The sequence below is a fragment of the Pinus tabuliformis genome, chromosome J, assembly GCF_031772625.1.
Source record: "Pinus tabuliformis cultivar Carrire ecotype Pingquan chromosome J, CPIR1, whole genome shotgun sequence".
NCBI lineage: Eukaryota > Viridiplantae > Streptophyta > Pinopsida > Pinales > Pinaceae > Pinus > Pinus tabuliformis.
The window spans coordinates 768,538,418-768,553,808 of record NC_142295.1 but is presented as its reverse complement, the minus strand read 5'-3'; positions in this window follow the sequence as shown (position 1 = coordinate 768,553,808).

The window sequence follows — 15,391 nt, the reverse complement described above, 5'->3', positions numbered from 1 at the left end:
TTATCATGCTGGAAGTATAGGAGCAGATGATATAGGTACGAGGTGTATCTAAATACCCTTTCTCTTGATAAATTCATCAATTGATCATGCATCTTATCTGATATGTATGTGGCATAATCATAGTGGATTGGCTTCTTTCCTGGGGAAAACATAAGCATCATTTGTAGAACAGTTTCATCCACATACTCCACTGAATCATATCCCAAGATGGGACTGATCATGTCAACAAGGTCTAAGCCCAACTGGTTGAGGTAGAGATAATGGATGGGAGGAATTTGCACAGTATCAGCTTTGATGAAAATCTGATTAAGCTTTGTGATTTGTGCCTCTGTTATCCTGGCTCCCTGTACTATTAAATCAGCTAATGACAGAGGGACCAACTTTTGATCTGTCTGGAACTGCAACATCTCCCTGATGGCTTCAGGGGTAATGAGGAACAGAATTGAGCCTGCAGAGTCTAGCACTGCCCTCTGGGATGCATCATAGTGTTCAGCAACTATGTGCACAAGCTCAGGGAATTGATTAACCTGAGGAAGCTTGAATATTGGGAGGAATGAATCCCAAATTCCCAGGATGTCTGTCCCCCTCTCATGTTTGATCTTTATTTCATTTAGGATTTGCAAATGAAACCTGCTTCTGCTCAACATCTCCTCTGATATCTTGTAGTCCAAGTCTGCTAATGCTCTGGTGTCCAATGTTCTGTTAGGGACATTCAAGGGAGCCACATTGAGGGCTATAGGAGCTACAGGGGGGTCCATGACTCCTGTTTTAGGATTTCTGCTTGCTCAAGGACTGTGTTTTTATGCAGAGTAACAGCAACAAGGTTTCTTTGCAGAGAATGATGGTTTTGTAAGTGAAAGGTGGAAGTAAGGCTGCAGCAGTTGAAATACTGCCTCTGTGTGATTATGTGGGTGGCGGAAATGTTCAGAGAATACTCTTTTGCGGTGTATTTGTCTCCTGCAGGTGACGGGTTCACGATTGCGCGAACCAGTGACAGTTTTCTTTTGAATTGCCTACAATTGTCTTGGCAGAAGCTTAGTTACGGCTCTGGTCGAGTTTAAATGGCAATTCAATGGTTTTTTAACGGTGAGTTTCTGCTCTTAAGGTCTGCTGCTCATTGACATGCGAAATGTAGCGAAAATGGAGTTTCAGAGCATGAATGAGCAATACCTGTAAATTTGGATCGGTCAGAGCTTGCTGGCGCTGAAGAAATGGACGTTCTGGTGGTCAGGAGACAATTTTCCGCGGCTGGTGCAGGTTTAGACGTAGCTTGCATGCAGAGTAAAACGACGACGAACGCACAAAAATGGCAAAAAACACGAATTTTTGGCTAAAATAGACCTTTTGGTGCTTTTGGCGCGAATCCGTGCTGACGTCAGCATGACGTCATTGGTGGGGTCAAGGTCGGATGACGTCATGCTGTCGTCATCGGGTGACGTGGCGGGGTCTGGTTGGTCCACAGGGGCAGTGAGATGGCAGGACAGGTGGACCAATGGCAGGGCAAGGGAATGACGAGACAACGTACCTGGGTGACGGGGCGCTGACATGTTGCTGACGCGGCGATGACGTGAGCAGGTGGGCTGGGGAAACCGGAAACCAACAGTGGTTTCGTATCGCACCACTTCCTGTACGGGGGCGGTATCCGTCAGTTGTACGTCCGACGCATTGTGATGAGGGCGCGTGGCAGCGGAGTGACGTCCTCAAAATACGGACGTCGGGAGTTAAGTTTCGGGCATCGGATGAGGTCCGACGTCATGGTGGCCGTTGGATCTGCGGAGGTTGATCGGACGATGGTCGGATGCCTGACGTGACGGGGAAATAGTACGGGTAACTGTCGGACGTCGGAAAGACTCCGACGCGATCAAGGCCGTCAGATCTGGAGGGCCTGATCTAACGGTCACCGGGGAGGTGACATGGGCGGTGTATACGGAAGTGGGCGGAGGCAATAAAACATGTTTTGAACGCATTTCTAATGTATTTTGAAAAAACAATTATATGCGCTTAACCTTGGTTATATGGCGGAAAGTGGGTTTTTGATGCTTTTTGCCCTTTGAAGCGGGTAAAGGTGGGGATTTAGGGCTTTTTATGGGTTTTTTATGTGCAAAAGGGGTAAAAATAGGGAAATTAGCTCATGAAGGGGAAGGGGTAGTTGGCATAGGTTCATCAACATGACCTGGTGTCATTTGATCCCTGACTCGAGACTTTATTGGCTATAATGCCAAGGGGGTGGGTATTTATAAGATTTTGGGATTTATACACCTTGGTGTTAGTAATATTAGGGAAAAAGGTGATATAAGGGATTTATATAGTAGGGTTAGTGTTAGTTATGGAGGAGGGGGTAAGTGGAGGGAGAAACCATTAAGTTTATATGAAACAAACTTGGTTTTAAGAGTAGATCAAAATGAAAAGATCCTTAGACAAGAAATGTGGCTTCTTAAAGATTAAGAAACACCATGAAACCTTAGTCTCTTCCATGAATCTCAGGCTAGTGAGGGAATGTTAGAAATGAAATTGGAGGGGAGTAAGGGAAATTAGTCATGCTTCCTGCTGTAATCTTTTGCCTTGCTGCCCACCATCACCATTCTTGCAATGATAGGGATAACCTTTCTGCAACCCCAACTACTTACCTAGCATTTTTATTTCTTCTTGGAGGGTGCATTTGGACTTGCAAACCCTTACTTGCCTTTTCTTTTCTTTGGCTTTTTCTTTATTCTTTTCTATCTACTTCTACCCTTATTTCTTCCAAGGTCCCAGATTGAGCTGTTGGGAACCTTCTCTTCTCTACCTGAACTACTTGTCTGCCAAGATTGAAGAGTTTGGACAGACTCCTTTCTCTATTCTACAACAGAAAATTTAAACATGGCATGATCCAGATTAGACTTTTGGACCATCCATCAAAACTTTGAGGCCTTACCAAGTTATTGTCACAAATCAAACTTTGTAGGAAATATGTGATAGTTTGAGTCATCAAAGCAGAGCATATTTAGACCTTCCATAGCCAATCATGAAATATGAAACCTATTGGTATAGGTAGCTAACAGTGGCTCCACATGGGGATGGTTTTTCACTTGAAAGACCAAGAACAGCAGGTCAGATCGCCTTGTTCTTTGACTGCCCATCTCAATCTTGAAATTCGCTGCTTTGATGTGTCAAAACTGTGTGCTTCCTTTTTGAAAGACCTCTGATCCTATTTGCCTTTTGCTGTTTGGTGAATCACTTAGGAAACTGCATTTTTACAATCTAAATAGAAATAATATGTACATCTGTATATATACAAGGGAACCTGATGTTGCAATCATGGGAAATAGTCAAAATAATGCTTCAGCATCCTGCCATTGACAGGACCTTCATCCAAGTCAGTTTCAGTCAGACTTTTGAGGAAGTAAGTGTTGTTACCTTGTACTGCTTGGACAGCAAATGGTCCTCTCCATAAAGAATCAAATTTTCCATGTTTTCCTTTCTCTTCTCTTCTTGCATCCCATCTTAAAACTTTGTCTCCCACATTGAAATCTTCTGCTTTGGTTCTTCTATCAAAGGCTTTTTTTAATTTTTCTTGTAATATTTGCACTCTGCTGAAAACTTGTTCTCTAGTTTGCTGTAAACAGATTATCTGATTGATCCTCCTTTGCATATCATTTGGCTCTGCTTGACTCTCTTGCAGAAGCTTCATAACCGGCACTCCTAGTGATGAGGGAAATTTGGCTTCTAATCCATAGACTAACTCATATGGGCTGGTCCCAATTGATCTTTTTGTTGTTAGTCTATCTGCCCATAAAGCATTTACTAGTTTCTTATGCCAGTTCTTTTTGTTCTCTTCCAGCACTTTCTTTATGATATTTATTAAACTTTTGTTTGATGATTCAGCAAGGCCATTTCCTTGGGGATAGTAAGCAGTAGAATGGCCCAAAGTAATGTGAAATTTATGGCAGAAGTTCACCATTTTCTTGGATCTGAAGGCAGCAGCATTGTCTGTTATTATCTTGTCTGGACAGCCAAATCTAGCCAGTATATTGTTTTCCAAAAACTGAATAATTACTGAATCATTTGCTTGTCTGCATGGGGCAGCTTCAATCCACTTGGTGAAGTAGTCTGTTGCTGTTAAAATCCATCTGTGTTGCCCTGAAGATGAGGGATGAATTTCCTCAATGAAATCCAAGCCCCATTGTTGGAAAGGTCTCTCTGTTGCAATGGGCTTCAAAGGAAGTGGCAGCAACTGTCTTTTGCCTTCAAACAATTGGCATTTGTGGCATGAGGCTGTGAATTTCTTAACATCAGAGAACATGGTGGGCCAGTAATAACCAGCCCTCAATATCTTGTCCACAGTGGACTTCCAGTACAAATGTCCACCACAGTCTCCAGCATGGAGATCTTGCATGATATTGTTAGTTTCATTCTCCATTAGACAGTGCAGCAATATACCTTCATGGTTTTTCCAAAGTAAATTTCCATCCATCACACAAAATCTAGATGTTTTCATTTTTAGGAACCTACACTTAATTCTGGACAGTCCTGGGGGAGCACACAGGTTTTGTAACACATAGCAGATATCAGAGTACCAAGGAGATTGTTCAAAGGCTACATTGATCTTTGGAGTCGCCAGCTCTGTTTCACTGTCCAGTTGATTGATATCTAAGGCTTGGAAATTTGCTTCTGTCATTAATTTGGCCAAACCTTGCCCTTTTATCAGCTTTGTAGGTTTAATTTCAATGTCAAATTCTAGTATATTGGCAATCCATTTTCCTCTCCTGCCCTCTAAGTTTTCTTGGGTGAGAATGTCTTTGACAATAGGACTTGGTACATAAGCCACAACATGGGAGTAAAGGATGTAAATCCTAAAGTCCTTCATAGCTTTGATCAAAGCATAGGCTTGTTTCTCCATAATTTGGTACTTTAGAGGGGCATCTCTAAGAGCTCTGCTGAAGAAGGCAATAGGCTTCTCATTACCTTGGTCATTTTTCTGTAATAAAACAACAGCAATAGTATGTTGGGAGGCAAAGGAGAAAATGATAAAGTCTCTGTCAAACTGAGGATTGGTTAACACTGGGGTTTGAGTTAATGCCAATTTTATACTTTCAAAGGCTTGTTTTGCTTCAACAGTCCATTTGACCTTTGAATCTTTCTTTAGCATATTGTTTAATAATCTGATTAGTTCTGCTAAATTCGGGATAAACCTTCTTAAAAAGTTAATTTTTCCTAAGAATCCCTGCAACTCCTTGACATTCCTTGGGTGAGGCATTTGTAGGATAGCTTGTATCCTGTCTGGATCAATTCTTATGCCATCTTTTGAAATAATGTGTCCTAAGAGTTTCCCTTCTTCCAAGCCAAATAATGACTTCTTGGGGTTTAAGGAAATACCATATTTCCTGCATGTTATGAAAATCTGTCTCAAATGTTTCAAGTGTTCTTGGTCAGATTTTGAAAAGGGTGTAAGATCATCTAAGTAAATGACCAGGAAGTCATGAATCTCTTTTGCAAAAGCAATGTCCATTGCTCTTTGAAAAGTTGCCCCTGCGTTTTTCAGTCCAAAGGGCATTTTTACATACTTGAAAGTTCCCCATGGGGTTGTAAATGCAGTTTTGTCTTGATCATCAGGGTGTACTAGGATTTGATTAAAGCCTGAGAATCCATCAAGCAATGACATTCTTGCAGCCCCTACTACTCTTTGAAGAATGTGATCCATTTTGGGTAAAGGATAGTTATCTTTGAGTGATACTTGATTCAAATTCCTTAAGTCTACACAAAGTCTAATCTCACCAGTTTTCTTTCTTGTAGGGACCAAATTTGAAATCCACTCAGAGAACCTGATTGGTGCTATGATACCCGCTTTGAACATTTTATGTAATTCTTTTTCAATGGAAGGAAGGAGCACAGGATTGATCCTTCTCAATTTCTGTTTGAATGGTTTTTGATTAGGCTTGAGGGGAATGGTATGCTGGATGACAGAGGTGTCATAGGACTTTAGATCCTCATAACCCCATGCAAAAACATCTTGAAACTCTTTAAAGAGGTCGATGTATTTGGGTTTTTGATCAGGGGGCAAAGAAGCAGATAGCTTTATTATTTTAGGCTTGTCAATAGTACCAATGTTGCATTCTTCAACTGCTGCATCTAATGGCTGCATCTTTGGTTTCCTGGGGACATCATTTGAATAAAAAATGTCCTCTAGTGGGGTAAGGCCTACTGGAAGGAAGTTGTCTTTGAGTTGTATGATTTCAGCTTCAGCGTTGCTCACCTCTTCACAGTCAATTTGGTGAATTTGCTGAATGTTTTGATTATTGAAAATGGTTGGATTCAATAATTGTTTTGCTGTTCTAGGTGATATTGGCTGAGCTGTCTGTTGGAACTGTATTTGTGATTGACTTGCTTCCTCAAGTATTTGTGATTGATTTGCTGATTCAGTGTCAATATATAATCCTGCAAACTCTTGTTGTGAGGTTAGAAAATTGTTTATTTGCATATCATTCTCAAATACTTGCCATTCTTTGACATTGTTTGGAATAGAGGGTCTGTATCTGACCTCGGCTGTGAAACAGTTATTGGGTTCTAGTGGGAATTTGAAAGTGCTGGCAAATGTTGCCAAACTGTGTGCGTGGAGATTGTGGCCCCTTGAAATTTTTGTGATAAAGAACTCAGAGAAAGTCTCCAATATTTCAATTACAGCAGACCTGTAAGATCTCAACCTTTTGTCATTGGTGACAAAACTTCCTTTCACTTGTTGAATTACTAGATCAGAATCTCCCATGATGGAAAGCCTAGGAGCTTGTAATGACTTTGCTAGTTTGAGACCTAGTAATAGAGCCTCATATTCTACCATGTTATTAGTGCATCTAAAATTTAATCTATAAGCCCTGCCTTCTGCATGGTCTTTCCCTTTGTTATGTATCCAAACTCCAGCTCCTGCCCCTAACTTGTTAACCGAGCCATCAAATTCTAGGACCCACAGGATATCTTATTGAAAAGGAGGTTTAAAAATCTGTTCATGTGATGGCCATGTAAGCAGGAGTTGGGGTTTCTTTTCCCGCTTGTTTTCTAGGACAGTTTCATCACTTGTCTGACAATCTTTGACAACTAGAGGAGGGATAATGTCTATTGTTGGACTGATTGATGTTTTATGGGTGCCACTTGCTTGATTAATGTTTTGTTCTTGCAAGAGTTTGTCAGTTCCAATATCATTGTTTGAGAGGCTTGTACTGTCATTGAAGAGAATGAAGGAGTCTATGTCTGAATGGACAGCATATATTGGAAAATTTTGAGGCTTTTCTTCACTGCTGACCATGTACTTCATGAGTGTCTCCCTGTAAAGTCTTTTTGGTTGTCCAAAGACAGAGATGGTGGCATATGACATATCTAATTGCAGGGAGCCTTGGAGTTTGGCTCCCCATGATCTTGATAACAGCATCCCATATTTAGGTGGGATATCAGCGACTACAACATCCATTAGAATGGTTTTATTAGGGTATTGAACCAGGGATACACATAAATCTTTTATTAGGCCTAAACATTTGACTTGACTAGAATAAAAGGAAAACAGGTCTTTGTATGGTCTTGTTATATCCAAGTTCAATCTTTCCATGACTGCTTTTGGCATAAGGTTGTGAGAGGCGCCTGAGTCGAACATTGCATTATGCAGTATTTTATCATGAACATGCAAGCTGACATAAAAAGGTAATATCCTTGTGACCATTGTTTTTCCATCTACCTCTGGGCCAAACAGTAATTCCGGCGTGTCATCTAGCACATTTACATCATCTTTGCTATTAGTGAGTTGAAGGGATTTCTTGATCTGTTGCTTGTATATGTCATGCTTGGCTAGCTCTGAGAGGGGAATTGCTATTTTTAGCTTACCAATCTCTGTGCCTAGGTCAAAAGGTTTGTCAGCTTGGGCTTTGGAGTCACGGATAGCAGTCCTTTCTTTGTTCATTAAATCTTCTTGTTGGGTTTCATCTTGACTTCGAGACCTGCCCTTTTTACCCATGTTTTGAGGGGTAGTATTTAAATCAGGGTGAGAGGACGAAGTTGCCATGGGCTGTTGTAGTGGTGACAGTAGTTCAGTAACCTCTTCGACCACTACTTCTTTTGTAGGCAAGTTTGTTTTGTCATTAGGTTCTGTGACTGTGGTTTCTTTAGACTGCTGTTTATCTTTTATCTTTTCAGGTTGATTTACATTTACAGTCCTACTCCTTAGTTTGTACTGTTTATGGACTTCATAGACAGCAGTATCATATCCCTGTTTAAAATCAAAAGATTCTCCTGACTTGGTTTGGAATGTTTTGATTTCATCCTCCTCATGGTCCTCTTGTGTTAAGAAAACATGGCTTTTACCATCCAGACCCATTAAGTTAATGTCCGGATCTTCGTTAAGTTCATTAGATGTGGAAGTTTCTGCATAATTTTCTTGAAAAGGGGGTCTAATGTCTTGGTCAGCACTTGTCTTTCCTATGTTTGGGTTCTGAGTTCTCCTAAAATTCGGGTTTCTAGGAGGGTTGCTTTGTGATGCTTCCCATGATGATTTTCTTTCAACTGATTCCACTCTTTCACCCAATCTCTTCATGCTGTTTAGTATTGCGTCCAGCTTTTGATCAAAACCCGAGGGTTCTTCTTTGAAGGTAGTCCTTTTCTCCAACTTTGCCCTGTTTCTTTTGGCAATTAGGTTAGCCTCTACTGTGACCGCAACCCTTTGAGCTTCTGCAAGGGTTGGAGGATCTCTTTCTTTTAGCTGATAGGCCATATCAGGGTCAAAACCATCAGGGAATTTATATAGGGCTAAATCAGGAGGAGGCCTTAAGTTCTGTGGAATAGCATTATATACATTGTTAAACCTAGCACAATATTCCAAAACTGTCTCCTGAGGACCTCTCTTAATAGTGTCATATTCACCGAGTACGTGGAGAGGATCTTTCTTCTTCTCCCATCTCTCAGTAAAAGCTTCGTAAAGCTGATCAGGTGTTGCAATGGAGTTTGCATTGAGGGATCTGAACCAAGTTCTAACATCCCCAGTTAAACTTTGAACAAAAATTCTCATTCTGACTGTGTCATCATCTATTTCATAGGTCTCAAAGTGGTCTTGCATCTTCTTGGCATGCTGGATAGCTGTTAGAGAGCCATTTGAGTCAAAATATGAGATTTTACTTTGATAATCTTGAGGTAAAGCTGCAGCATTAGCTGGTATCTGCAGAGGTGAATACCTGTTGGCCATGTTTATGGGATTTATAGGGTTGACAGGAACAAATGGGACAGCAAGGATTACTGGTGTAACAGGGTTAATGGGATGGGTAACAAATGGGGGAGTGGTTGAAAGGGTATGTGTGGTGGGTGAAGATGTGAGAGGAGGACTTTGAGGTGTTGATGATGAACTAGGGGAACTAGGGGTGGACCGGAAAAGAACTTTGCAGGGAGTGGGAATGAGGATAGGTTGATCTGAACTTATATCTGAATCAGCAGGCTTCTCCTGCTTTTGCTGTCTCCTAATGTTTTTTGGAATGGTATTTGGATTATCGACAATGATGGGTTGATTAGGGTCAGGATTTGCCCTAGTGTGCCTTGGGTTTCTTTTGGGAGCCAACTTCTAATTTTTCTTTAGAACTTGTACAGGAAGCTCTATACATGCAAGGACTGGATGAAAGTTTTGGAATGGCTATATATGTTCCAAAGCTAGGATGAAGATTCCCTAACTAGCTCTTCCCTAAAGCTGTCCCTGTATTACAGGAACAGTTCTAAGGCCTCTTGGCTGGTTTCAGGCTTGCTGGTAGCTTTGGAAGATAGATAGTAATTGAAAAATTTTTAAGAAGTCCCCAGTGGAGTCGCCAATTATGTTAACGCCCAGGTTGTTCCCTATGACTCCCAAGGGAATACAGCCGGGGTAACCACTAACCAATCTTTGGGTTACAGTTCCTAGCCTAACTGCAACCAGAGAGGGCTCTCTCTTTATGATTTGTCTCTGTTATGAAGGTATTTTAGGCTAGCTATTATGCTCAGGTTTTGTTTGTGTTTTGGTTGAGGGATCTCTTTCAGGTCTTATGATGTAATACTTTGATGGTGAGTTTCCATTGGGCAATGGAGTCTAGGTGCTGTGAGATGGTCTTATATGTTGAGTAGTGTTCTAACTGCAAGGCCTATTGTGTATTTAACAGACAAATTTAAACTTGAGTGATGATATGTGTCAACCAGCAGAAATCTGTTAAGAATTTTCTGTTATGTTGGTGAAATGAAAATGAACGCAGAGCACAGGAGCAAAGTATGAATTCCTGTGACAGTGGTCAATGTGAAAGATGTATTCTGAAAGTGCAGCAGCTTAAGAATCACACTTTATATAGATTACACCTGAAGAAAACATTTATAAACAACACAGATTGAACTCAGGGTGCTCAGTGAGCAAATCCTGGGAGTTATTCTTTTTCTCTGTTGCTTAATATCGGAAATCAGATAGCGTATATGGATTTATAACAAAACAAACTAAACATGGAGAAAGTTACAGAGACTTATTGCATGGTAAGATACGCAGGGATCCAGCAGTCATGAACAGGCACAGAACATCTTCAACACATCAAGCATCCACGAAATTCCATTGCTTCCTTTATTAACTTTCAGAAAACAATTACAGCATAAGAGACTCTTCAGGAGAAATTCACAACAACCCTTGCAATCTTGTGCCAAGGGGACTTTATAGAAATGCGTATACAAAATATCTCAGGCATTGAGTCATCTGAGAGAGAGAAAATATCTTCAGTAGTGTTCAGAAAGTAGGCAAGAAGTTATTACAATGTTAAATGCAGCGTAAATGCCCTTTATGTCTGTCAGAGGATTGTCTTGACTTTTAAGAGCCACTAAGTCGGTTGCATTACTCTGTATTAATTCTGGAGGTACGCATTTACTTTTGCCTGCGCAGTGAGTTTTCGGGTTTGCTAGCTGTGGTTCCCTTTTTTCTGCTTTGTTGGCCTCTACATCCGCTGAGTTGGCTCAGCTTTGATTTTATGATGCCTGCTGACTTTGTTGACTGTTCTTTTCATCAAAATTTGTAGAAAAAACAGAAGTTGGTGTATGACTTACTGTTTACAAAATTCTCTGAATTGCATCTGTCCACCATTCCTGTGTAGGGAGCTGATGCTTGAGGATGGCCTCCATTGTCTCTTCAGCTTCTGTGTATTTGAAAAAAGTTGGGGCTACATCAAACAAGTGATTAATTTCATTCATTATAAAAAGTAGATTTTCTATCTTACTATAGAAAATCTGTCCTGTAATAGGCCCTGTGTCTTCTGAAGTGCTGGCCTTCTCATTGACCTGTGCTGAGGCAAAAACATTTACTCTTTTAGCATACTGTTCATGGGTGAATAATTTCCCTCCGCTGTTCAGTAAGCTAGGGAGTCCTCTACTCTGCAACACTTGAAACTTCTCCATGAACTTATTTACCTCTGTCTGCATATCCTGGGTTCTCCTGTCCAATGTCTGCACTAGACTTCTAAGAGTAAGAACCCTCTTGATCATTTGAATAGTCTCAGTTCTATTTGTGATTCCAATGGTGGCCAACTGAGAGCTTGTTTTGTGATTGAGCACATTGATCATTCTTGTAGCAACTTCAGGCATATTTCCCAATAAGGCCCTTGATGTTCGGATTTCTCTCTGTGCCTTTGGAATGAGCTCTAGTTGCTCATGGATTGTCTCGATGTATGGCCATTGGTTGTTGATGGATTTACCAATATTGGACCATATCATTGCTCTGATCTCTGCTATGATTTTATCTAGCTTGAGCTCATTCTCAAGCTCCTTGATCCTGTCTTTAAGAGCTTTGATTTCCTTGGCCTTTTCTCCCACCTCTCTCTTTGTCTTATCATGCCTTTCATTTACCTTGGCCAGCTTTTCCTTAGTTTCGTTCAGCTCTGTCATCTGGGCTTCCAAAATTTGTATTTCATTCTTTAACTTCTGCATATCTAGGCTCTGATCTGTGCTGATGGGTGCTGCTGAAGTAGATGTGGCTGTTTGTTCAGCCTGCTGAGGTGGAGGCACCGTAGCAGGAACAGTCTCCTCAAGATTGATGACTTGAGGAGGAGGCTGAGATGTCTGCCCTTCTTGTGCTTGTTTTGATGATGCTTGTAGAGGTGCTTGTGTAGCTTCATATTGCCCCAATTTTTCTTGTGCCTTCACAAGCTCTTTGTAAATGGAAATTAGCAGGTCAGTAGAATCCTGCTCATACCTTTGCTTAGCTACCTCATCAGTCTGTGGATGGATAGTGGCTGGAATTTTGATCTTCTTTCTCAGTGCAGCCATGTCAGCATCTCTAAGTTTCAGGATCTCTTGTATCCCTTTGATGTCATTGGGATTGTGCCCAATTTCTACAATGATTTCCTCCAGGGCTCTTATCCTGTTGTCTTTGGCCTGAGAAGAGGCCCTCTCCAGTTCTAGCTGGGAAGCTGTGGCATTCAGACTGCTGGTTAGTTTGTAATTATCCAAAGTCTTGTCGGCCAATGAAGCATACACCATTTCTCCAGTTTGCTTATGCAGCTCAATTTTGTCCATAGGGTGTATGTCTTTGGCAAGTACCTCTAGATTGGTCCTAAGGTAGTCAGTAGTGGATTGTGGCCGGAGTGCTGTAGGCATAAAGTGACTCATTGTCAATTTGCCTTCACTTACATCAAAAGCAGACATAAGTCTCTGCTGATTGGAAGGAGCCATGTTTAGCAGGTGATTGTACAATTGTACCTTGATAGGGTCACTCCTTCTCTTGATGTCTATGAACTGCTGCTTGATGCTTACTTGTCCCTCTTTCTGCTGGCTGGAGGAGCTGACCTCCCCTCCCATGGTCCTGTCTTGTTCATGCTGGAAGGAACTTGCTGAAGTTTCTCTGCTGGGTGGGCCCATGCCCAATGCCTCTCTTATTGCTATATCCTCCTCTGGAAAATCATTGAGTCTCTGCCTTTTCTCTCCCTGGTCTATAGAGGATGTCAGGGGAGTCTCTCTGTCTCTTTTTCTAAAGACAAATGTATCCTCCTTTTGAGGGGTTTGGAGGACTGAGGCATCAAAGGTAGTGTCTTGTCTTGTAGGCCCCGTTCTTTCAGTGGTCTGAGGAGTCTCCACTGTTTTCTTTTGCTGGGCAGACTGCTCCTGCCCTTGTTCTTCCTGATGTTGTTGATCTTGCTGTTCTAATTCTTCTTGCTGCCCTTGTTGCAGCCCTTCTGCTTGCTGCTGTTGGTTTTGTTGCTGTTCCTGCTGCCCTTGCTGCTCCATCTCTTTGCCTTTTTCTGCGATGTTTTCACCAGTTCTTGTAGCTTGATGTTGGGCAGTTGAGGAGGAGGCTGCTGCTCCAGTTTGTGTGCTTGGCAGTGAGGGGACCTGTGAATAAAACTCAAGGTCAGCCATCTTCTTGAGGTTTCTTAGAGCTCTTTGATTAAGCTCTTCTTGGGTCACATCTTCTTCTAAAGTTCCTCTTCTCCACTTGCTTTGGTTGGCATATTTTTCTAAGTTAGGAAGGCTATAATGTCCATAAGCAGATAATTTGTATTTGAGCCTCCTCATTGTAATGAAGTTATTGGGGTCATAGGGTTTCCATACGAAGCTGTATTTGAGACCAAGGCACACAAGTATTCTATCTGCCTCTCTCCACCCTTCATCCCTCTCATTGAGAAGTAAATGGCCAAGTTGATTTCTGATTTTTAACTGTGCCTTCTTACCTTTTCCTGAAAAGTGGAGCATATCCACATAACCAAACTGCCTGAAGTATTCCAAGGCAAGTAGCCTCATAGGCACAAATCTAGGTAGTTTAAATGGGGGCAACTCACACCCATATAGCCTGATAACGGTGTGGTGTTGGTAGAAATACCAATCCCCAATACTGTATGCTTTTGATAAATGCAGGAGTCTTTGCATTTCGTCTGTCAATCTGGGAGGAGGTGAACCCAACAGTAGAGTCAAGGCTGGATGGATGAAAAGATCAATAAATTCGCAGTAGGTGTATGGAGAACAGCTTACTATGTGAAAAACGGATGTCCAATACACTACTGATCTCAGATTGCCCTGTGCATCTACTCTCTTCTTTGGGAAGGAGAACTTATCATGCTGGAAGTATAGGAGCAGATGATATAGGTACGAGGTGTATCTAAATACCCTTTCTCTTGATAAATTCATCAATTGATCATGCATCTTATCTGATATGTATGTGGCATAATCATAGTGGATTGGCTTCTTTCCTGGGGAAAACATAAGCATCATTTGTAGAACAGTTTCATCCACATACTCCACTGAATCATATCCCAAGATGGGACTGATCATGTCAACAAGGTCTAAGCCCAACTGGTTGAGGTAGAGATAATGGATGGGAGGAATTTGCACAGTATCAGCTTTGATGAAAATCTGATTAAGCTTTGTGATTTGTGCCTCTGTTATCCTGGCTCCCTGTACTATTAAATCAGCTAATGACAGAGGGACCAACTTTTGATCTGTCTGGAACTGCAACATCTCCCTGATGGCTTCAGGGGTAATGAGGAACAGAATTGAGCCTGCAGAGTCTAGCACTGCCCTCTGGGATGCATCATAGTGTTCAGCAACTATGTGAACAAGCTCAGGGAATTGATTAACCTGAGGAAGCTTGAATATTGGGAGGAATGAATCCCAAATTCCCAGGATGTCTGTCCCCCTCTCATGTTTGATCTTTATTTCATTTAGGATTTGCAAATGAAACCTGCTTCTGCTCAACATCTCCTCTGATATCTTGTAGTCCAAGTCTGCTAATGCTCTGGTGTCCAATGTTCTGTTAGGGACATTCAAGGGAGCCACATTGAGGGCTATAGGAGCTACAGGGGGGTCCATGACTCCTGTTTTAGGATTTCTGCTTGCTCAAGGACTGTGTTTTTATGCAGAGTAACAGCAACAAGGTTTCTTTGCAGAGAATGATGGTTTTGTAAGTGAAAGGTGGAAGTAAGGCTGCAGCAGTTGAAATACTGCCTCTGTGTGATTATGTGGGTGGCGGAAATGTTCAAAGAATACTCTTTTGCGGTGTATTTGTCTCCTGCAGGTGACGGGTTCACGATTGCGCGAACCAGTGACAGTTTTCTTTTGAATTGCCTACAATTGTCTTGGCAGAAGCTTAGTTACGGCTCTGTTCGAGTTTAAATGGCAATTCAATGGTTTTTTAACGGTGAGTTTTTGCTCTTAAGGTCTGCTGCTCATTGACATGCGAAATGTAGCGAAAATGGAGTTTCAGGGCATGAATGAGCAATACCTGTAAATTTGGATAGGTCAGAGCTTGCTGGCGCTGAAGAAATGGACGTTCTGGTGGTCAGGAGACAATTTTCCGCGGCTGGTGCAGGTTTAGACGTAGCTTGCATGCAGAGTAAAACGACGACGAACGCACAAAAATGGCAAAAAACACGAATTTTTGGCTAAAATAGACCTTTTGGTGCTT